Source organism: Podarcis muralis, chromosome 3, assembly GCF_964188315.1.
Source record: "Podarcis muralis chromosome 3, rPodMur119.hap1.1, whole genome shotgun sequence".
NCBI classification, from domain to species: Eukaryota; Metazoa; Chordata; class Lepidosauria; order Squamata; family Lacertidae; genus Podarcis; species Podarcis muralis.
Genome location: NC_135657.1, coordinates 109,525,014 through 109,548,385, shown reverse-complemented (window position 1 = coordinate 109,548,385; position 23,372 = coordinate 109,525,014).

Sequence of the window (23,372 nt, the reverse complement as noted above, 5' to 3'; positions counted from 1 at the left end):
CAGTTCACTCAAAAATGGTGCCAAACTGTTGCAAATTCTCCCCTGAAAGGTCTGGCGGTGGAAACAGAAGCCTTTATGTCATAAGAAATGAAATCAGCCCTCGAAGACAAAACCTGTGGTAAAAAAAAATTTCTTAGCCCCGGGGTCACAATTTCAGCAAAAATCTGAAATTCTCCAATTCTCTCAAAAACGGTGCCAAACTGTTGGAAATTCTCTCCTGAAAGGTTTGGCGCTGGAAACAGAAGCCTTTTTGTCATAGGAAATGAAATCAGCCCTCGACAACTTTACCTGTGAAAAAAAAAATTTCTAAGCCCCGGGGTCACAATTTCAGCAAAAATCTGAAATTCTCCAGTTCACTCAAAAATGGTGCCAAAGTGTTGCAAATTCTCCCCTGAAAGGTTTGGCGGTGGAAACAGAAGCCTTTATGTCATAGGAAATGAAATGAGCCCTCGAAGACAAAACCTGTGGAAAAATTTTTTTCTAAGCCCCGGGGTCACAATTTCAGCAAAAATCTGAAATTTTCCAATTCTCTCAAAAATGGTGCCAAACTGTTGGAAATTCTCCCCTGAAAGGTTTGGCGGTGGAAACAGAAGCCTTTTTGTCATAGGAAATGAAATCAGCCCTCGAAGACAAAACCTGTCTTAAAAAAATTTTTCCAAGCCGCGATGTCACAATTTCAGCAAAAATCTGAAATCCTCCTATTCTCTAAAAAACGGTGCCAAACTGTTGCAAATTCTCCCCTGAAAGGTTTGGCAGTGGAAACAGAAGCCTTTTTGTCATAGGCGATGAAATCAGCCCTCGAAGACAAAACCTGTGGAAAAAAAAATTTCTAAGCCCCGGGGTCACATTTTCAGCAAAAATCTGAAATTCTCCAATTCCCTCAAAAACGGTGCCAAACTTTTGCAAATTCTCCCCTGAAAGGTTTGGCGGTGGAAACAGAAGCCTTTTTGTCATAGGAAATGAAATCAGCCCTCGACAACTTTACCTGTGAAAAAAAAAAATTCTAAGCCCCGGGGTCACAATTTCAGCAAAAATCTGAAATTCTCCAATTCTCTCAAAAACGGTGCCAAACTGTTGGAAATTCTCCCCTGAAAGGTTTGGCGCTGGAAAAAGAAGCCTTTTTGTCATAGGAAATGAAATCAGCCCTTGAAGACAAAACCTGTGGAAAAAATTTTTTCTAAGCCCCGGGGTCACAATTTCAGCAAAAATCTGAAATTCTCCAATTCTCTCAAAAATGGTGCCAAACTGTTGCAAATTCTCCCCTGAAAGGTTTGGCGGTGGAAACAGAAGCCTTTTTATCATAGGCCAAGAAATCAGCCCTCGACAACTTTACCGGTGAAAAAAAAATTTTCTAAGCCCCGGGGTCACAATTTCAGCAAAAATCTGAAATTCTCCAGTTCACTCAAAAATGGTGCTAAACTGTTGCAAATTCTCCCCTGAAAGGTTTGGCGGTGGAAACAGAAGCCTTTATGTCATAGGAAATGAAATCAGCCCTCGAAGACAAAACCTGTGGAAAAAAAATTTTCTAAGCCCCGGGGTCACAATTTCAGCAAAAATCTGAAATTCTCCAATTCTCTCAAAAATGGTGCCAAACTGTTGCAAATTCTCCCCTGAAAGGTTTGGCGGTGGAAAAAGAAGCCTTTTTGTCATAGGAAATGAAATCAGCCCTTGAAGACAAAACCTGTGGAAAAAAATTTTTCTAAGCCCCGGGGTCACAATTTCAGCAAAAATCTGAAATTCTCCAATTCTCTCAAAAATGGTGCCAAACTGTTGCAAATTCTCTCCTGAAAGGTTTGAAGCTGGAAACAGAAGCCTTTTTGTCATAGGAAATGAAATCAGCCCTCGACAACTTTACCTGTGAAAAAAAAAATTTCTAAGCCCCGGGGTCACAATTTCAGCAAAAATCTGAAATTCTCCAGTTCACTCAAAAATGGTGCCAAAGTATTGCAAATTCTCCCCTGAAAGGTTTGGCGCTGGAAAAAGAAGCCTTTTTGTCATAGGAAATGAAATCAGCCCTTGAAGACAAAACCTGTGGAAAAAAAATTTCTAAGCCCCGGGGTCACAATTTCAGCAAAAATCTGAAATTCTCCAGTTCACTCAAAAATGGTGCCAAAGTATTGCAAATTCTCCCCTGAAAGGTTTGGCGGTGGAAACAGAAGCCTTTATGTCATAGGAAATGAAATCAGCCCTCGAAGACAAAACCTGTGGAAAAAAATTTTTCTAAGCCCCGGGGTCACAATTTTAGCAAAAATCTGAAATTCTCCAGTTCACTCAAAAATGGTGCCAAACTGTTGCAAATTCTCCCCGAAAGGTTTGGCGGTGGAAACCGAAGCCTTTATGTCATAAGAAATGAAATCAGCCCTCAAAGACAAAACCTGTGGTAAAAAAAAATTTCTATGCCCCGGGGTCACAATTTCAGCAAAAATCTGAAATTCTCCAATTCTCTCAAAAATGGTGCCAAACTGTTGCAAATTCTCCCCGGAAAGGTTTGGCGGTGGAAACAGAAGCCTTTTTGTCATAGGAGATGAAATCAGCCCTCGAAGACAAAACCTGTGGAAAAAAAATTTTCTAAGCCCCGGGGTCACATTTTCAGCAAAAATCTGAAATTCTCCAATTCCCTCAAAAACGGTGCCAAACTTTTGCAAATTCTCCCCTGAAAGGTTTGGCGGTGGAAACAGAAGCCTTTTTGTCATAGGAAATGAAATCAGCCCTCGACAACTTTACCTGTGAAAAAAAAAATTTCTAAGCCCCGGGGTCACAATTTCAGCAAAAATCTGAAATTCTCCAATTCTCTCAAAAACGGTGCCAAACTGTTGGAAATTCTCCCCTGAAAGGTTTGGCGCTGGAAAAAGAAGCCTTTTTGTCATAGGAAATGAAATCAGCCCTCAAAGACAAAACCTGTGGTAAAAAAATTTTTCTAAGCCCCGGTGTCACAATATCAGCAAAAATCTGAAATTCTCCAATTCTCTCAAAAACGGTGCCAAACTGTTGCAAATTCTCCCCTGAAAGGTTTGGCGGTGGAAAAAGAAGCCTTTTTGTCATAGGAAATGAAATCAGCCCTTGAAGACAAAACCTGTGGAAAAAATTTTTTCTAAGCCCCGGGGTCACAATTTCAGCAAAAATCTGAAATTCTCCAATTCTCTCAAAAATGGTGCCAAACTGTTGCAAATTCTCCCCGAAAGGTTTGGCGGTGGAAACCGAAGCCTTTTTATCATAGGCCAAGAAATCAGCCCTCGACAACTTTACCGGTGAAAAAAAAAATTTCTAAGCCCCGGGGTCACAATTTCAGCAAAAATCTGAAATTCTCCAGTTCACTCAAAAATGGTGCTAAACTGTTGCAAATTCTCCCCTGAAAGGTTTGGCGGTGGAAACAGAAGCCTTTATGTCATAGGAAATGAAATCAGCCCTCGAAGACAAAACCTGTGGGAAAAAAATTTTCTAAGCCCCGGGGTCACAATTTCAGCAAAAATCTGAAATTCTCCAATTCTCTCAAAAATGGTGCCAAACTGTTGCAAATTCTCCCCTGAAAGGTTTGGCGGTGGAAAAAGAAGCCTTTTTGTCATAGGAAATGAAATCAGCCCTTGAAGACAAAACCTGTGGAAAAAAATTTTTCTAAGCCCCGGGGTCACAATTTCAGCAAAAATCTGAAATTCTCCAATTCTCTCAAAAATGGTGCCAAACTGTTGCAAATTCTCTCCTGAAAGGTTTGAAGCTGGAAACAGAAGCCTTTTTGTCATAGGAAATGAAATCAGCCCTCGACAACTTTACCTGTGAAAAAAAAAATTTCTAAGCCCCGGGGTCACAATTTCAGCAAAAATCTGAAATTCTCCAGTTCACTCAAAAATGGTGCCAAAGTATTGCAAATTCTCCCCTGAAAGGTTTGGCGCTGGAAAAAGAAGCCTTTTTGTCATAGGAAATGAAATCAGCCCTTGAAGACAAAACCTGTGGAAAAAAAATTTCTAAGCCCCGGGGTCACAATTTCAGCAAAAATCTGAAATTCTCCAGTTCACTCAAAAATGGTGCCAAAGTATTGCAAATTCTCCCCTGAAAGGTTTGGCGGTGGAAACAGAAGCCTTTATGTCATAGGAAATGAAATCAGCCCTCGAAGACAAAACCTGTGGAAAAAAATTTTTCTAAGCCCCGGGGTCACAATTTTAGCAAAAATCTGAAATTCTCCAGTTCACTCAAAAATGGTGCCAAACTGTTGCAAATTCTCCCCGAAAGGTTTGGGGGTGGAAACCGAAGCCTTTATGTCATAAGAAATGAAATCAGCCCTCAAAGACAAAACCTGTGGTAAAAAAAGATTTCTATGCCCCGGGGTCACAATTTCAGCAAAAATCTGAAATTCTCCAATTCTCTCAAAAATGGTGCCAAACTGTTGCAAATTCTCCCCGGAAAGGTTTGGCGGTGGAAACAGAAGCCTTTTTGTCATAGGAGATGAAATCAGCCCTCGAAGACAAAACCTGTGGAAAAAAAATTTTCTAAGCCCCGGGGTCACATTTTCAGCAAAAATCTGAAATTCTCCAATTCCCTCAAAAACGGTGCCAAACTTTTGCAAATTCTCCCCTGAAAGGTTTGGCGGTGGAAACAGAAGCCTTTTTGTCATAGGAAATGAAATCAGCCCTCGACAACTTTACCTGTGAAAAAAAAAATTTCTAAGCCCCGGGGTCACAATTTCAGCAAAAATCTGAAATTCTCCAATTCTCTCAAAAACGGTGCCAAACTGTTGGAAATTCTCCCCTGAAAGGTTTGGCGCTGGAAAAAGAAGCCTTTTTGTCATAGGAAATGAAATCAGCCCTCGAAGACAAAACCTGTGGTAAAAAAATTTTTCTAAGCCCCGGTGTCACAATATCAGCAAAAATCTGAAATTCTCCAATTCTCTCAAAAACGGTGCCAAACTGTTGCAAATTCTCTCCTGAAAGGTTTGGCGCTGGAAACAGAAGCCTTTTTGTCATAGGAAATGAAATCAGCCCTCGACAACTTTACCTGTGAAAAAAAAAATTTCGAAGCCCCGGGGTCACAATTTCAGCAAAAATCTGAAATTCTCCAGTTCACTCAAAAATGGTGCCAAAGTATTGCAAATTCTCCCCTGAAAGGTTTGGCGGTGGAAACAGAAGCCTTTATGTCATAGGAAATGAAATCAGCCCTCGAAGCCAAAACCTGTGGAAAAAAAATTTTCTAAGCCCCGGGGTCACAATTTTAGCAAAAATCTGAAATTCTCCAGTTCACTCAAAAATGGTGCCAAACTGTTGCAAATTCTCCCCGAAAGGTTTGGCGGTGGAAACCGAAGCCTTTATGTCATAAGAAATGAAATCAGCAATCAAAGACAAAACCTGTGGTAAAAAAAAATTTCTATGCCCCGGGGTCACAATTTCAGCAAAAATCTGAAATTCTCCAATTCTCTCAAAAATGGTGCCAAACTGTTGCAAATTCTCCCCGGAAAGGTTTGGCGGTGGAAACATAAGCCTTTTTGTCATAGGAGATGAAATCAGCCCTCGAAGACAAAACCTGTGGGAAAAAAATTTTCTAAGCCCCGGGGTCACATTTTCAGCAAAAATCTGAAATTCTCCAATTCCCTCAAAAACGGTGCCAAACTTTTGCAAATTCTCCCCTGAAAGGTTTGGCGGTGGAAACAGAAGCCTTTTTGTCATAGGAAATGAAATCAGCCCTCGACAACTTTACCTGTGAAAAAAAAAAATTCTAAACCCCGGGGTCACAATTTCAGCAAAAATCTGAAATTCTCCAATTCTCTCAAAAATGGTGCCAAACTGTTGCAAATTCTCCCCTGAAAGGTTTGGCGGTGGAAACAGAAGCCTTTTTATCATAGGCCAAGAAATCAGCCCTCGACAACTTTACCAGTGAAAAAAAAAATTTCTAAGCCCCGGGGTCACAATTTCAGCAAAAATCTGAAATTCTCCAGTTCACTCAAAAATGGTGCTAAACTGTTGCAAATTCTCCCCTGAAAGGTTTGGCGGTGGAAACAGAAGCCTTTATGTCATAGGAAATGAAATCAGCCCTCGATGACGAAACCTGTGGAAAAAATGTTTTCTAAGCCCCGGGGTCACAATTTCAGCAAAAATCTGAAATTCTCCAATTCTCTCAAAAATGGTGCCAAACTGTTGCAAATTCTCCCCTGAAAGGTTTGGCGGTGGAAACAGAAGCTTTTTTGTCATAGGAAATGAAATCAGCCCTCGAAGACAAAACCTGTGGAAAAAATGTTTTCTAAGGCCCGGGGTCACAATTTCAGCAAAAATCTGAAATTTTCCAATTCTCTCAAAAATGGTGCCAAACTGTTGCAAATTCTCCCCTGAAAGGTTTGGCGGTGGAAACAGAAGCCTTTTTGTCATAGGAGATGAAATCATCCCTTGAAGACAAAACCTGTGGAAAAAAAATTTTCTAAGCCCCTGGGTGACATTTTCAGCAAAAATCTGAAATTCTCCAATTCCCTCAAAAACGGTGCCAAACTTTTGCAACTTCTCCCCTGAAAGGTTTGGCGGTGGAAACAGAAGCCTTTTTGTCATAGGAAATGAAATCAGCCCTCGACAACTTTACCTGTGAAAAAAAAAATTTCTAAGCCCCGGGGTCACAATTTCAGCAAAAATCTGAAATTCTCCAATTCTCTCAAAAACGGTGCCAAACTGTTGGAAATTCTCCCCTGAAAGGTTTGGCGCTGGAAAAAGAAGCCTTTTTGTCATAGGAAATGAAATCAGCCCTTGAAGACAAAACCTGTGGAAAAAAAATTTTCTAAGCCCCGGGGTCACAATTTCAGCAAAAATCTGAAATTCTCCAATTCTCTCAAAAATGGTGCCAAACTGTTGCAAATTCTCCCCTGAAAGGTTTGGCGGTGGAAACAGAAGCCTATTTATCATAGGCCAAGAAATCAGCCCTCGACAACTTTACCGGTGAAAAAAAAAATTTCTAAGCCCCGGGGTCACAATTTCAGCAAAAATCTGAAATTCTCCAGTTCCTCAAAAATGGTGCTAAACTGTTGCAAATTCTCCCCTGAAAGGTTTGGCGGTGGAAACAGAAGCCTTTATGTCATAGGAAATGAAATCAGCCCTCGAAGACAAAACCTGTGGAAAAAAAATTTTCTAAGCCCCGGGGTCACAATTTCAGCAAAAATCTGAAATTCTCCAATTCTCTCAAAAATGGTGCCAAATTGTTGCAAATTCTCCCCTGAAAGGTTTGGCGGTGGAAAAAGAAGCCTTTTTGTCATAGGAAATGAAATCAGCCCTTGAAGACAAAACCTGTGGAAAAAAAATTTTCTAAGCCCCGGGGTCACAATTTCAGCAAAAATCTGAAATTCTCCAATTCTCTCAAAAATGGTGCCAAACTGTTGCAAATTCTCCCCTGAAAGGTTTGGCGGTGGAAACAGAAGCCTTTTTATCATAGGCCAAGAAATCAGCCCTCGACAACTTTACCGGTGAAAAAAAAAATTTCTAAGCCCCGGGGTCACAATTTCAGCAAAAATCTGAAATTCTCCAGTTCCTCAAAAATGGTGCTAAACTGTTGCAAATTCTCCCCTGAAAGGTTTGGCGGTGGAAACAGAAGCCTTTATGTCATAGGAAATGAAATCAGCCCTCGAAGACAAAACCTGTGGAAAAAAAATTTTCTAAGCCCCGGGGTCACAATTTCAGCAAAAATCTGAAATTCTCCAATTCTCTCAAAAATGGTGCCAAACTGTTGCAAATTCTCCCCTGAAAGGTTTGGCGGTGGAAAAAGAAGCCTTTTTGTCATAGGAAATGAAATCAGCCCTTGAAGACAAAACCTGTGGAAAAAAAATTTTCTAAGCCCCGGGGTCACAATTTCAGCAAAAATCTGAAATTCTCCAATTCTCTCAAAAATGGTGCCAAACTGTTGCAAATTCTCTCCTGAAAGGTTTGGCGCTGGAAACAGAAGCCTTTTTGTCATAGGAAATGAAATCAGCCCTCGACAACTTTACCTGTGAAAAAAAAAATTTCTAAGCCCCGGGGTCACAATTTCAGCAAAAATCTGAAATTCTCCAGTTCACTCAAAAATGGTGCCAAAGTGTTGCAAATTCTCCCCTGAAAGGTTTGGCGGTGGAAACAGAAGCCTTTATGTCATAGGAAATGAAATCAGCCCTCGAAGACAAAACCTGTGGAAAATTTTTTTTCTAAGCCCCGGGGTCACAATTTCAGCAAAAATCTGAAATTTTCCAATTCTCTCAAAAATGGTGCCAAACTGTTGCAAATTCTCCCCTGAAAGGTTTGGCGGTGGAAACAGAAGCCTTTTTGTCATAGGAGATGAAATCATCCCTCGAAGACAAAACCTGTGGAAAAAACAATTTCTAAGCCCCTGGGTGACATTTTCAGCAAAAATCTGAAATTCTCCAATTCCCTCAAAAACGGTGCCAAACTTTTGCAAATTCTCCCCTGAAAGGTTTGGCGGTGGAAACAGAAGCCTTTTTGTCATAGGAAATGAAATCAGCCCTCGACAACTTTACCTGTGAAAAAAAAAAATTCTAAGCCCCGGGGTCACAATTTCAGCAAAAATCTGAAATTCTCCAATTCTCTCAAAAACGGTGCCAAACTGTTGGAAATTCTCCGCTGAAAGGTTTGGCGCTGGAAAAAGAAGCCTTTTTGTCATAGGAAATGAAATCAACCCTCGACAACTTTACCTGTGAAAAAAAAAATTTCTAAGCCCCGGGGTCACAATTTCAGCAAAAATCTGAAATTCTCCAGTTCACTCAAAAATGGTGCCAAAGTGTTGCAAATTCTCCCCTGAAAGGTTTGGCGGTGGAAACAGAAGCCTTTTTGTCATAGGAGATGAAATCATCCATCGAAGACAAAACCTGTGGAAAAAAAAATTTCTAAGCCCCTGGGTGACATTTTCAGCAAAAATCTGAAATTCTCCAATTCTCTCAAAAACGGTGCCAAACTGTTGCAAATTCTCCCCTGAAAGGTTTGGCGGTGGAAACAGAAGCCTTTTTGTCATAGGAGATGAAATCAGCCCTCGAAGACAAAACCTGTGGAAAAAAAATTTTCTAAGCCCCGGGGTCACATTTTCAGCAAAAATCTGAAATTCTCCAATTCCCTCAAAAACGGTGCCTAACTTTTGCAAATTCTCCCCTGAAAGGTTTGGCGGTGGAAACAGAAGCCTTTATGTCATAGGAAATGAAATCAGCCCTCGAAGACAAAACCTGTGGAAAAAAATTTTTCAGCAAAAATCTGAAATTCTCCAATTCTCTCAAAAATGGTGCCAAACTGTTGCAAATTCTCCCCTGAAAGGTTTGGCAGAGTAAACAGAAGCCTTTTTGTCATAGGACATGAAATCAGCCCTCGAAGACAAAACCTGTGGAAAAAAATTTTTCTAAGCCCCGGGGTCACATTTTCAGCAAAAATCTGAAATTCTCCAATTCTCTCAAAAACGGTGCCTAACTTTTGCAAATTCTCCCCTGAAAGGTTTGGCGGTGGAAACAGAAGCCTTTTTGTCATAGGAAATGAAATCAGCCCTCGACAACTTTACCGGTGAAAAAAAAAATTTCTAAGCCCCAAGGTCACAATTTCAGCAAAAATCTGAAATTCTCCAGTTCACTCAAAAATGGTGCTAAACTGTTGCAAATTCTCCCCTGAAAGGTTTGGCGGTGGAAACAGAAGCCTTTATGTCATAGGAAATGAAATCAGCCCTTGAAGACAAAACCTGTGGAAAAATTTTTTTCTAAGCCCCGGGGTCACAATTTCAGCAAAAATCTGAAATTTTCCAAATCTCTCAAAAATGGTGCCAAACTGTTGGAAATTCTCCCCTGAAAGGTTTGGCGGTGGAAACAGAAGCCTTTTTGTCATAGGAAATGAAATCAGCCCTTGAAGACAAAACCTGTAGAAAAAAAGTTTTCTAAGCCCCGGGGTCACAATTTCAGCAAAAATCTGAAATTCTCCAATTCTCTCAAAAATGGTGCCAAACTGTTGCAAATTCTCCCCTGAAAGGTTTGGCGGTGGAAACAGAAGCCTTTTTATCATAGGCCAAGAAATCAGCCCTCGACAACTTTACCAGTGAAAAAAAAAATTTCTAAGCCCCGGGGTCACAATTTCAGCAAAAATCTGAAATTCTCCAGTTCACTCAAAAATGGTGCTAAACTGTTGCAAATTCTCCCCTGAAAGGTTTGGCGGTGGAAACAGAAGCCTTTATGTCATAGGAAATGAAATCAGCCCTCGAAGACAAAACCTGTGGAAAAAATGTTTTCTAAGCCCCGGGGTCACAATTTCAGCAAAAATCTGAAATTCTCCAATTCTCTCAAAAATGGTGCCAAACTGTTGCAAATTCTCCCCTGAAAGGTTTGGCGGTGGAAACAGAAGCTTTTTTGTCACAGAAAATGCAATCAGCCCTTGAAGACAAAACGTGTGGAAAAAAATTTTCCTAAGCCCCGGGGTCACAATTTCAGCAAAAATCTGAAATTTTCCAATTCTCTCAAAAATGGTGCCAAACTGTTGCAAATTCTCCCCTGAAAGGTTTGGCGGTGGAAACAGAAGCCTTTTTGTCATAGGAGATGAAATCATCCCTCGAAGACAAAACCTGTGGAAAAAAAATTTTCTAAGCCCCTGGGTGACATTTTCAGCAAAAATCTGAAATTCTCCAATTCCCTCAAAAACGGTGCCAAACTTTGGCAACTTCTCCCCTGAAAGGTTTGGCGGTGGAAACAGAAGCCTTTTTGTCATAGGAAATGAAATCAGCCCTCGACAACTTTACCTGTGAAAAAAAAAATTTCTAAGCCCCGGGGTCACAATTTCAGCAAAAATCTGAAATTCTCCAATTCTCTCAAAAACGGTGCCAAACTGTTGGAAATTCTCCCCTGAAAGGTTTGGCGCTGGAAAAAGAAGCCTTTTTGTCATAGGAAATGAAATCAGCCCTTGAAGACAAAACCTGTGGGAAAAAAATTTTCTAAGCCCCGGGGTCACAATTTCAGCAAAAATCTGAAATTCTCCAATTCTCTCAAAAATGGTGCCAAACTGTTGCAAATTCTCCCCTGAAAGGTTTGGCGGTGGAAACAGAAGCCTTTTTATCATAGGCCAAGAAATCAGCCCTCGACAACTTTACCGGTGAAAAAAAAATTTTCTAAGCCCCGGGGTCACAATTAAAGCAAAAATCTGAAATTCTCCAGTTCCTCAAAAATGGTGCTAAACTGTTGCAAATTCTCCCCTGAAAGGTTTGGCGGTGGAAACAGAAGCCTTTATGTCATAGGAAATGAAATCAGCCCTCGAATACAAAACCTGTGGAAAAAAAATTTTCTAAGCCCCGGGGTCACAATTTCAGCAAAAATCTGAAATTCTCCAATTCTCTCAAAAATGGTGCCAAACTGTTGCAAATTCTCTCCTGAAAGGTTTGGCGCTGGAAACAGAAGCCTTTTTGTCATAGGAAATGAAATCAGCCCTCGACAACTTTACCTGTGAAAAAAAAAAATTCTAAGCCCCGGGGTCCCAATTTCAGCAAAAATCTGAAATTCTCCAGTTCACTCAAAAATGGTGCCAAAGTGTTGCAAATTCTCCCCTGAAAGGTTTGGCGGTGGAAACAGAAGCCTTTATGTCATAGGAAATGAAATCAGCCCTCGAAGACAAAACCTGTGGAAAAAATTTTTTCTAAGCCCCGGGGTCACAATTTCAGCAAAAATCTGAAATTTTCCAATTCTCTCAAAAATGGTGCCAAACTGTTGCAAATTCTCCCCTGAAAGGTTTGGCGGTGGAAACAGAAGCCTTTTTGTCATAGGAGATGAAATCATCCCTCGAAGACAAAACCTGTGGAAAAAAAAATTTCTAAGCCCCTGGGTGACATTTTCAGCAAAAATCTGAAATTCTCCAATTCCCTCAAAAACGGTGCCAAACTTTTGCAAATTCTCCCCTGAAAGGTTTGGCGGTGGAAACAGAAGCCTTTTTGTCATAGGAAATGAAATCAGCCCTCGACAACTTTACCTGTGAAAAAAAAAAATTCTAAGCCCCGGGGTCACAATTTCAGCAAAAATCTGAAATTCTCCAGTTCACTCAAAAATGGTGCCATAGTGTTGCAAATTCTCCCCTGAAAGGTTTGGCGGTGGAAACAGAAGCCTTTATGTCATAGGAAATGAAATCAGCCCTCGAAGACAAAACCTCTGGAAAAAAATTTTTCTAAGCCCCGGGGTCACAATTTCAGCAAAAATCTGAAATTTTCCAATTCTCTCAAAAATGGTGCCAAACTGTTGCAAATTCTCCCCTGAAAGGTTTGGCGGTGGAAACAGAAGCCTTTTTGTCATAGGAGATGAAATCATCCCTCGAAGACAAAACCTGTGGAAAAAAAATTTTCTAAGCCCCTGGGTGACATTTTCAGCAAAAATCTGAAATTCTCCAATTCCCTCAAAAACGGTGCCAAACTTTTGCAAATTCTCCCCTGAAAGGTTTGGCGGTGGAAACAGAAGCCTTTTTGTCATAGGAAATGAAATCAGCCCTCGACAACTTTACCTGTGAAAAAAAAAAATTCTAAGCCCCGGGGTCACAATTTCAGCAAAAATCTGAAATTCTCCAATTCTCTCAAAAACGGTGCCAAACTGTTGGAAATTCTCCGCTGAAAGGTTTGGCGCTGGAAAAAGAAGCCTTTTTGTCATAGGAAATGAAATCAGCCCTCGACAACTTTACCTGTGAAAAAAAAAATTTCTAAGCCCCGGGGTCACAATTTCAGCAAAAATCTGAAATTCTCCAGTTCACTCAAAAATGGTGCCAAAGTGTTGCAAATTCTCCCCTGAAAGGTTTGGCGGTGGAAACAGAAGCCTTTATGTCATAGGAAATGAAATCAGCCCTCGAAGACAAAACCTCTGGAAAAAAATTTTTCTAAGCCCCGGGGTCACAATTTCAGCAAAAATCTGAAAATTTCCAAATCTCTCAAAAATGGTGCCAAACTGTTGCAAATTCTCCCCTGAAAGGTTTGGGGGTGGAAACAGAAGCCTTTTTGTCATAGGAGATGAAATCAGCCCTCGAAGACAAAACCTGTCTTAAAAAAAATTTTCTAAGCCCCGGTGTCACAATTTCAGCAAAAATCTGAAATTCTCCAATTCTCTCAAAAACGGTGCCAAACTGTTACAAATTCTCCCCTGAAAGGTTTGGCGGTGGAAACAGAAGCCTTTTTGTCATAGGAGATGAAATCAGCCCTCGAAGACAAAACCTGTGGAAAAAATTTTTTCTAAGCCCCGGGGTCACATTTTCAGCAAAAATCTGAAATTCTCCAATTCCCTCAAAAACGGTGCCTAACTTTTGCAAATTCTCCCCTGAAAGGTTTGGCGGTGGAAACAGAAGCCTTTATGTCATAGGAAATGAAATCAGCCCTCGAAGACAAAACCTGTGGAAAAATTTTTTTCTAAGCCCCGGGGTCACAATTTCAGCAAAAATCTGAAATTTTCCAAATCTCTCAAAAATGGTGCCAAACTGTTGCAAATTCTCCCCTGAAAGGTTTGGCGGTGGAAACAGAAGCCTTTTTGTCATAGGAAATGAAATCAGCCCTCGAAGACAAAACCTGTCTTAAAAAAATTTTTCTAAGCCCCGGTGTCACAATTTCAGCAAAAATCTGAAATTCTCCAATTCTCTCAAAAACGGTGCCAAACTGTTGCAAATTCTCCCCTGAAAGGTTTGGCGGTGGAAACAGAAGCCTTTTTGTCATAGGAGATGAAATCAGCCCTCGAAGACAAAATCTGTGGAAAAATTTTTTTATAAGCCCCGGGGTCACAATTTCAGCAAAAATCTGAAATTCTCCAATTCTCTCAAAAAGGGTGCCAAACTGTTGCAAATTCTCCCCTGAAAGGTTTGGCGGTGGAAACAGAAGCCTTTATGTCATAGGAAATGAAATCAGCCCTCGAAGACAAAACCTGTGGAAAAAAATTTTTCAGCAAAAATCTGAAATTCTCCAATTCTCTCAAAAATGGTGCCAAACTGTTGCAAATTCTCCCCTGAAAGGTTTGGCAGAGGAAACAGAAGCCTTTTTGTCATAGGACATGAAATCAGCCCTCGAAGACAAAACCTGTGGAAAAAAATTTTTCTAAGCCCCGGGGTCACATTTTCAGCAAAAATCTGAAATTCTCCAATTCCCTCAAAAACGGTGCCTAACTTTTGCAAATTCTCCCCTGAAAGGTTTGGCGGTGGAAACAGAAGCCTTTTTGTCATAGGAAATGAAATCAGCCCTCGACAACTTTACCTGTGAAAAAAAAAATTTCTAAGCCCCGGGGTCACAATTTCAGGAAAAATCTGAAATTCTCCAATTCTCTCAAAAACGGTGCCAAACTGTTGGAAATTCTCCCCTGAAAGGTTTGGCGCTGGAAAAAGAAGCCTTTTTGTCATAGGAAATGAAATCAGCCCTTGAAGACAAAACCTGTGGAAAAAAAATTTTCAGCAAAAATTTGAAATTCTCCAATTCTCTCAAAAATGGTGCCAAACTGTTGCAAATTCTCTCCTGAAAGGTTTGGCGGTGGAAACAGAAGCCTTTTTATCATAGGCCAAGAAATCAGCCCTCGACAACTTTACCGGTGAAAAAAAAAATTTCTAAGCCCCGGGGTCACAATTTCAGCAAAAATCTGAAATTCTCCAGTTCACTCAAAAATGGTGCTAAACTGTTGCAAATTCTCCCCTGAAAGGTTTGGCGGTGGAAACAGAAGCCTTTATGTCATAGGAAATGAAATCAGCCCTCGAAGACAAAACTTGTGGAAAAAAAATTTTCAGCAAAAATCTGAAATTCTCCAATTCTCTCAAAAATGGTGCCAAACTGTTGCAAATTCTCCCCTGAAAGGTTTGGCAGAGTAAACAGGAGCCTTTTTGTCATAGGAACTGAAATCAGCCCTCGAAGACAAAACCTGTGGAAAAAATTTTTTATAAGCCCCGGGGTCACAATTTCAGCAAAAATCTGAAATTCTCCAATTCTCTCAAAAAGGGTGCCAAACTGTTGCAAATTCTCCCCTGAAAGGTTTGGCGGTGGAAACAGAAGCCTTTATGTCATAGGAAATGAAATCAGCCCTCGAAGACAAAACCTGTGGAAAAAAATTTTTCTAAGCCCCGGGGTCACAATTTCAGCAAAAATCTGAAATTCTCCAATTCTCTCAAAAATGGTGCCAAACTGTTGCAAATTCTCCCCTGAAAGGTTTGGCGGTGGAAAAAGAAGCCTTTTTGTCATAGGAAATGAAATCAGCCCTTGAAGACAAAACCTGTGGAAAAAAATTTTTCTAAGCCCCGGGGTCACAATTTCAGCAAAAATCTGAAATTCTCCAATTCTCTCAAAAATGGTGCCAAACTGTTGCAAATTCTCTCCTGAAAGGTTTGGCGCTGGAAACAGAAGCCTTTTTGTCATAGGAAATGAAATCAGCCCTCGAAGACAAAACCTGTCTTAAAAAAATTTTTCTAAGCCCCGGTGTCACAATTTCAGCAAAAATCTGAAATTCTCCAATTCTCTCAAAAACGGTGCCAAACTGTTGCAAATTCTCCCCTGAAAGGTTTGGCGGTGGAAACAGAAGCCTTTTTGTCATAGGAGATGAAATCAGCCCTCGAAGACAAAACCTGTGGGAAAAAAATTTTCTAAGCCCCGGGGTCACAATTTCAGCAAAAATCTGAAATTCTCCAATTCTCTCAAAAACGGTGCCAAACTGTTGCAAATTCTCCCCTGAAAGGTTTGGCGGTGGAAACAGAAGCCTTTTTGTCATAGGAGATGAAATCAGCCCTCGAAGACAAAACCTGTGGAAAAAAAATTTTCTAAGCCCCGGGGTCACATTTTCAGCAAAAATCTGAAATTCTCCAATTCCCTCAAAAACGGTGCCTAACTTTTGCAAATTCTCCCCTGAAAGGTTTGGCGGTGGAAACAGAAGCCTTTTTGTCATAGGAAATGAAATCAGCCCTCGACAACTTTACCTGTGGAAAAAAAATTTTCTAAGCCCCGGGGTCACAATTTCAGCAAAAATCTGAAATTCTCCAATTCTCTCAAAAATGGTGCCAAACTGTTGCAAATTCTCCCCTGAAAGGTTTGGCGGTGGAAACAGAAGCCTTTTTATCTTAGGCCAAGAAATCAGCCATCGACAACTTTACCGGTGAAAAAAAAAATTTCTAAGCCCCGGGGTCACAATTTCAGCAAAAATCTGAAATTCTCCAGTTCACTCAAAAATGGTGCTAAACTGTTGCAAATTCTCCCCTGAAAGGTTTGGCGGTGGAAACAGAAGCCTTTATGTCATAGGAAATGAAATCAACCCTCGAAGACAAAACCTGTGGAAAAATTTTTTTCAGCAAAAATCTGAAATTCTCCAATTCTCTCAAAAATGGTGCCAAACTGTTGCAAATTCTCCCCTGCAAGGTTTGGCAGAGTAAGCAGAAGCCTTTTTGTCATAGGAACTGAAATCAGCCCTCGAAGACAAAACCTGTGGAAAAATTTTTTTATAAGCCCCGGGGTCACAATTTCAGCAAAAATCTGAAATTCTCCAATTCTCTCAAAAAGGGTGCCAAACTGTTGCAAATTCTCCCCTGAAAGGTTTGGCGGTGGAAAAAGAAGCCTTTTTGTCATAGGAAATGAAATCAGCCCTTGAAGACAAAACCTGTGGAAAAATTTTTTTCTAAGCCCCGGGGTCACAATTTCAGCAAAAATCTGAAATTCTCCAATTCTCTCAAAAATGGTGCCAAACTGTTGCAAATTCTCTCCTGAAAGGTTTGGCGCTGGAAAAAGAAGCCTTTTTGTCATAGGAAATGAAATCAGCCCTCGACAACTTTACCTGTGAAAAAAAAAATTTCTAAGCCCCGGGGTCACAATTTCAGCAAAAATCTGAAATTCTCCAGTTCACTCAAAAATGGTGCCAAAGTGTTGCAAATTCTCCCCTGAAAGGTTTGGCGGTGCAAACAGAAGCCTTTATGTCATAGGAAATGAAATCAGCCCTCGAAGACAAAACCTGTGGAAAAATTTTTTTCTGAGCCCCGGGGTCACAATTTCAGCAAAAATCTGAAATTTTCCAATTCTCTCAAAAATGGTGCCAAACTGTTGCAAATTCTCCCCTGAAAGGTTTGGCGGTGGAAACAGAAGCCTTTTTGTCATAGGAGATGAAATCATCCCTCGAAGACAAAACCTGTGGGAAAAAAATTTTCTAAGCCCCTGGGTGACATTTTCAGCAAAAATCTGAAATTCTCCAATTCCCTCAAAAACGGTGCCAAACTTTTGCAAATTCTCCCCTGAAAGGTTTGGCGGTGGAAACAGAAGCCTTTTTGTCATAGGAAATGAAATCAGCCCTCGACAACTTTACCTGTGAAAAAAAAAATTTCTAAGCCCCGGGGTCACAATTTCAGCAAAAATCTGAAATTCTCCAGTTCACTCAAAAATGGTGCCAAAGTGTTGCAAATTCTCCCCTGAAAAGTTTGGCGGTGGAAACAGAAGCCTTTATGTCATAGGAAATGAAATCAGCCCTCGAAGACAAAACCTGTGGAAAAAATTTTTTCTAAGCCCCGGGGTCACAATTTCAGCAAAAATCTGAAATTTTCCAAATCTCTCAAAAATGGTGCCAAACTGTTGCAAATTCTCCCCTGAAAGGTTTGGCGGTGGAAACAGAAGCCTTTTTGTCATAGGAAATGAAATCAGCCCTCGAAGACAAAACCTGTCTTAAAAATTTTTTTCTAAGCCCCGGTGTCACAATTTCAGCAAAAATCTGAAATTCTCCAATTCTCTCAAAAACGGTGCCAAACTGTTGCAAATTCTCCCCTGAAAGGTTTGGCGGTGGAAACAGAAGCCTTTTTGTCATAGGAGATGAAATCAGCCCTCGAAGACAAAACCTGTGGAAAAAAAATTTTCTAAGCCCCGGGGTCACATTTTCAGCAAAAATCTGAAATTCTCCAATTCCCTCAAAAACGGTGCCTACCTTTCGCAAATTCTCCCCTGAAAGGTTTGGCGGTGGAAACAGAAGCCTTTTTGTCATAGGAAATGAAATCAGCCCTCGACAACTTTACCTGTGGAAAAAAAAATTTCTAAGCCCCGGGGTCACAATTTCAGCAAAAATCTGAAATTCTCCAATTCTCTCAAAAACGGTGCCAAACTGTTGGAAATTCTCCCCTGAAAGGTTTGGCGCTGGAAAAAGAAGCCTTTTTGTCATAGGAAATGAAATCAGCCCTTGAAGACAAAACCTGTGGAAAAAAATTTTTCTAAGCCCCGGGGTCACAATTTCAGCAAAAATCTGAAATTCTCCAATTCTCTCAAAAATGGTGCCAAACTGTTGCAAATTCTCCCCTGAAAGGTTTGTCGGTGGAAACAGAAGCCTTTTTATCATAGGCCAAGAAATCAGCCCTCGACAACTTTACCGGTGAAAAAAAAAATTTCTAAGCCCCGGGGTGACAATTTCAGCAAAAATCTGAAATTCTCCAATTCTCTCAAAAACGGTGCCAAACTGTTGGAAATTCTCCGCTGAAAGGTTTGGCGCTGGAAAAAGAAGCCTTTTTGTCATAGGAAATGAAATCAGCCCTTGAAGACAAAACCTGTGGAAAAAAAATTTTCTAAGCCCCGGGGTCACAATTTCAGCAAAAATCTGAAATTCTCCAATTCTCTCAAAAATGGTGCCAAACTGTTGCAAATTCTCTCCTGAAAGGTTTGGCGCTGGAAACAGAAGCCTTTTTGTCCTAGGAAATGAAATCAGCCTTCGACAACTTTACCTGTGAAAAAAAAAATTTCTAAGCCCCGGGGTCACAATTTCAGCAAAAATCTGAAATTCTCCAGTTCACTCAAAAATGGTGCCAAAGTGTTGCAAATTCTCCCCTGAAAAGTTTGGCGGTGGAAACAGAAGCCTTTATGTCATAGGAAATGAAATCAGCCCTCGAAGACAAAACCTGTGGAAAAATTTTTTTCTAAGCCCCGGGGTCACAATTTCAGCAAAAATCTGAAATTTTCCAATTCTCTCAAAAATGGTGCCAAACTGTTGCAAATTCTCCCCTGAAAGGTTTGGCGGTGGAAACAGAAGCCTTTTTGTCATAGGAAATGAAATCAGCCCTCGAAGACAAAACCTGTTTTAAAAATTTTTTTCTAAGCCCCGGTGTCACAATTTCAGCAAAAATCTGAAATTCTTCAATTCTCTCAAAAACGGTGCCAAACTGTTGCAAATTCTCCCCTGAAAGATTTGGCGGTGGAAACAGAAGCCTTTTTGTCATAGGAGATGAAATCAGCCCTCGAAGACAAAACCTGTGGGAAAAAAATTTTCTAAGCCCCGGGGTCACATTTTCAGCAAAAATCTGAAATTCTCCAATTCCCTCAAAAACGGTGCCTAACTTTTGCAAATTCTCCCCTGAAAGGTTTGGCGGTGGAAACAGAAGCCTTTTTGTCATAGGAAATGAAATCAGCCCTCGACAACTTTACCTGTGGAAAAAAAAATTTCTAAGCCCCGGGGTCACAATTTCAGCAAAAATCTGAAATTCTCCAATTCTCTCAAAAACGGTGCCAAACTGTTGGAAATTCTCCCCTGAAAGGTTTGACGCTGGAAAAAGAAGCCTTTTTGTCATAGGAAATGAAATCAGCCCTTGAAGACAAAACCTGTGGAAAAAAAATTTTCTAAGCCCCGGGGTCACAATTTCAGCAAAAATGTGAAATTCTCCAATTCTCTCAAAAATGGTGCCAAACTGTTGCAAATTCTCCCCTGAAAGGTTTGGCGGTGGAAACAAAAGCCTTTTTATCATAGGCCAAGAAATCAGCCCTCGACAACTTTACCGGTGAAAAAAAAAATTTCTAAGCCCCGGGGTCACAATTTCAGCAAAAATCTGAAATTCTCCAGTTCACTCAAAAAAGGTGCTAAACTGTTGCAAATTCTCCCCTGAAAGGTTTGGCGGTGGAAACAGAATCCTTTATGTCATAGGAAATGAAATCAGCCCTCGAAGACAAAACCTGTGGAAAAAAATTTTTCTAAGCCCCGGGGTCACAATTTTAGCAAAAATCTGAAATTCTCCAGTTCACTCAAAAATGGTGCCAAACTGTTGCAAATTCTCCCCGAAAGGTTTGGCGGTGGAAACCGAAGCCTTTATGTGATAAGAAATGAAATCAGCCCTCAAAGACAAAACCTGTGGTAAAAAAAAATTTCTATGCCCCGGGGTCACAATTTCAGCAAAAATCTGAAATTCTCCAATTCTCTCAAAAATGGTGCCAAACTGTTGCAAATTCTCCCCTGAAAGGTTTGGCGCTGGAAAAAGAAGCCTTTTTGTCATAGGAAATGAAATCAGCCCTTGAAGACAAAACCTGTGGAAAAAAAATTTTCTAAGCCCCGGGGTCACAATTTCAGCAAAAATCTGAAATTCTCCAATTCTCTCAAAAATGGTGCCAAACTGTTGCAAATTCTCCCCTGAAAGGTTTGGCGGTGGAAACAGAAGCCTTTTTATCATAGGCCAAGAAATCAGCCCTCGACAACTTTACCGGTGAAAAAAAAAAATTCTAAGCCCCGGGGTCACAATTTCAGCAAAAATCTGAAATTCTCCAGTTCACTCAAAAATGGTGCTAAACTGTTGCAAATTCTCCCCTGAAAGGTTTGGCGGTGGAAACAGAAGCCTTTATGTCATAGGAAATGAAATCAGCCCTTGAAGACAAAACCTGTGGAAAAAAATTTTTCTAAGCCCCGGGGTCACAATTTCAGCAAAAATCTGAAATTCTCCAATTCTCTCAAAAATGGTGCCAAACTGTTGCAAATTCTCTCCTGAAAGGTTTGGCGCTGGAAACAGAAGCCTTTTTGTCATAGGAAATGAAATCAGCCCTCGACAACTTTACCTGTGAAAAAAAAAATTTCTAAGCCCCGGGGTCACAATTTCAGCAAAAATCTGAAATTCTCCAGTTCACTCAAAAATGGTGCCAAAGTGTTGCAAATTCTCCCCTGAAAGGTTTGGCGGTGGAAACAGAAGCCTTTATGTCATAGGAAATGAAATCAGCCCTCGAAGACAAAACCTGTGGAAAATTTTTTTTCTAAGTCCCGGGGTCACAATTTCAGCAAAAATCTGAAATTTTCCAAATCTCTCAAAAATGGTGCCAAACTGTTGCAAATTCTCCCCTGAAAGGTTTGGCGGTGGAAACAGAAGCCTTTTTGTCATAGGAGATGAAATCAGCCCTCGAAGACAAAACCTGTCTTAAAAATTTTTTTCTAAGCCCCGGTGTCACAATTTCAGCAAAAATCTGAAATTCTCCAATTCTCTCAAAAATGGTGCCAAACTGTTGCAAATTCTCCCCTGAAAGGTTTGGCGGTGGAAACAGAAGCCTTTTTGTCATAGGAGATGAAATCAGCCCTCGAAGACAAAACCTGTGGAAAAAAAATTTTCTAAGCCCCTGGGTGACATTTTCAGCAAAAATCTGAAATTCTCCAATTCCCTCAAAAACGGTGCCAAACTTTTGCAACTTCTCCCCTGAAAGGTTTGGCGGTGGAAACAGAAGCCTTTTTGTCATAGGAAATGAAATCAGCCCTCGACAACTTTACCTGTGAAAAAAAAAATTTCTAAGCCCCGGGGTCACAATTTCAGCAAAAATCTGAAATTCGCCAATTCTCTCAAAAATGGTGCTAAACTGTTGCAAATTCTCCCCTGAAAGGTTTGGCGCTGGAAAAAGAAGCCTTTATGTCATAGGAAATGAAATCAGCCCTCGAAGACAAAACCTGTGGAAAAAAATTTTTCAGCAAAAATCTGAAATTCTCCAATTCTCTCAAAAATGGTGCCAAACTGTTGCAAATTCTCCCCTGAAAGGTTTGGCAGAGTAAACAGAAGCCTTTTTGTCATAGGAACTGAAATCAGCCCTCGAAGACAAAACCTGTGGAAAAAATTTTTTATAAGCCCCGGGGTCACAATTTCAGCAAAAATCTGAAATTCTCCAATTCTCTCAAAAAGGGTGCCAAACTGTTGCAAATTCTCCCCTGAAAGGTTTGGCGGTGGAAACAGAAGCCTTTTTGTCATAGGAAATGAAATCAGCCCTCGAAGACAAAACCTGTGGTAAAAAAATTTTTCTAAGCCCCGGTGTCACAATTTCAGCAAAAATCTGAAATTCTCCAATTCTCTCAAAAACGGTGCCAAACTGTTGCAAATTCTCCCCTGAAAGGTTTGGCGCTGGAAACAGAAGCCTTTTTGTCATAGGAAATGAAATCAGCCCTCGACAACTTTACCTGTGAAAAAAAAAATTTCTAAGCCCCGGGGTCATAATTTCAGCAAAAATCTGAAATTCTCCAGTTCACTCAAAAATGGTGCCAAAGTGTTGCGAATTCTCCCCTGAAAGGTTTGGCGGTGGAAACAGAAGCCTTTATGTCATAGGAAATGAAATCAGCCCTCGAAGACAAAACCTGTGGAAAAAAATTTTTCTAAGCCCCGGGGTCACAATTTTAGCAAAAATCTGAAATTCTCCAGTTCACTCAACAATGGTGCCAAACTGTTGCAAATTCTCCCCGAAAGGTTTGGCGGTGGAAACCGAAGCCTTTATGTCATAAGAAATGAAATCAGCCCTCAAAGACAAAACCTGTGGTAAAAAAAAATTTCTATGCCCCGGGGTCACAATTTCAGCAAAAATCTGAAATTCTCCAATTCTCTCAAAAATGGTGCCAAACTGTTGCAAATTCTCCCCTGAAAGGTTTGGCGCTGGAAAAAGAAGCCTTTTTGTCATAGGAAATGAAATCAGCCCTTGAAGACAAAACCTGTGGAAAAAAAATTTTCTAAGCCCCGGGGTCACAATTTCAGCAAAAATCTGAAATTCTCCAATTCTCTCAAAAATGGTGCCAAACTGTTGCAAATTCTCCCCTGAAAGGTTTGGCGGTGGAAACAGAAGCCTTTTTATCATAGGCCAAGAAATCAGCCCTCGACAACTTTACCGGTGAAAAAAAAAAATTCTAAGCCCCGGGGTCACAATTTCAGCAAAAATCTGAAATTCTCCAGTTCACTCAAAAATGGTGCTAAACTGTTGCAAATTCTCCCCTGAAAGGTTTGGCGGTGGAAACAGAAGCCTTTATGTCATAGGAAATGAAATCAGCCCTCGAAGAGAAAACCTGTGGGAAAAAATTATTCAGCAAAAATCTGAAATTCTCCAATTCTCTCAAAAATGGTGCCAAACTGTTGCAAATTCTCCCCTGAAAGGTTTGGCAGAGTAAACAGAAGCCTTTTTGTCATAGGAAATGAAATCAGCCCTCGAAGACAAAACCTGTGGTAAAAAAAATTTTCTAAGCCCTGGTGTCACAATTTCAGCAAAAATCTGAAATTCTCCAATTCTCTCAAAAACGGTGCCAAACTGTTGCAAATTCTCCCCTGAAAGGTTTGGCGGTGGGAAAAGAAGCCTTTTTGTCATAGGAAATGAAATCAGCCCTTGAAGACAAAACCTGTGGAAAAAAAATTTTCTAAGCCCCGGGGTCACAATTTCAGCAAAAATCTGAAATTCTCCAATTCTCTCAAAAAATGGTGCCAAACTGT